We start from the raw sequence: 264 nt of genomic DNA on the forward strand, positions 1-264 counted from the left end.
GTTGCCGAGTTGCTCAACAGATCCCTGATGGCACAGCGGCTCCGGGGAATGCCGCCTCCTGCCCAGCAAGTGGAGGAGCTGGCAGCAGGCTCGCCCAGTGACTCCAGCAGGGAGGGAGCATCGCCTACCGGGGGAGGAAGCTGTCCCCAGGCACAAAGACCTCTCCCCCAACAAATCCCTTCACCTGGCCGGTGGGGCCGCGCGGGAGGCCAGCGAGCCGTTGGCACAAGCCGCTCCCGCGGCAGGGCCCACTCCCCCCGCCTC

At 69.3% G+C, this 264-nt stretch overlaps 1 protein-coding gene across 1 annotated transcript in view; it reads right to left on the reverse strand.

The window, feature by feature from the left end:
* Positions 1-264, reverse strand: part of LOC104511135 (nuclear receptor corepressor 2-like) — a gene marked incomplete at its 5' end in the record, with an annotated part of 15,285 nt that overhangs the window by 8,961 nt on the left and 6,060 nt on the right. The window lies entirely within an intron of this gene.

The sequence above is a fragment of the Eurypyga helias genome, unplaced genomic scaffold, assembly GCF_000690775.1.
Source record: "Eurypyga helias isolate BGI_N326 unplaced genomic scaffold, ASM69077v1 scaffold21270, whole genome shotgun sequence".
In the NCBI taxonomy this organism is placed as follows: domain Eukaryota; kingdom Metazoa; phylum Chordata; class Aves; order Eurypygiformes; family Eurypygidae; genus Eurypyga; species Eurypyga helias.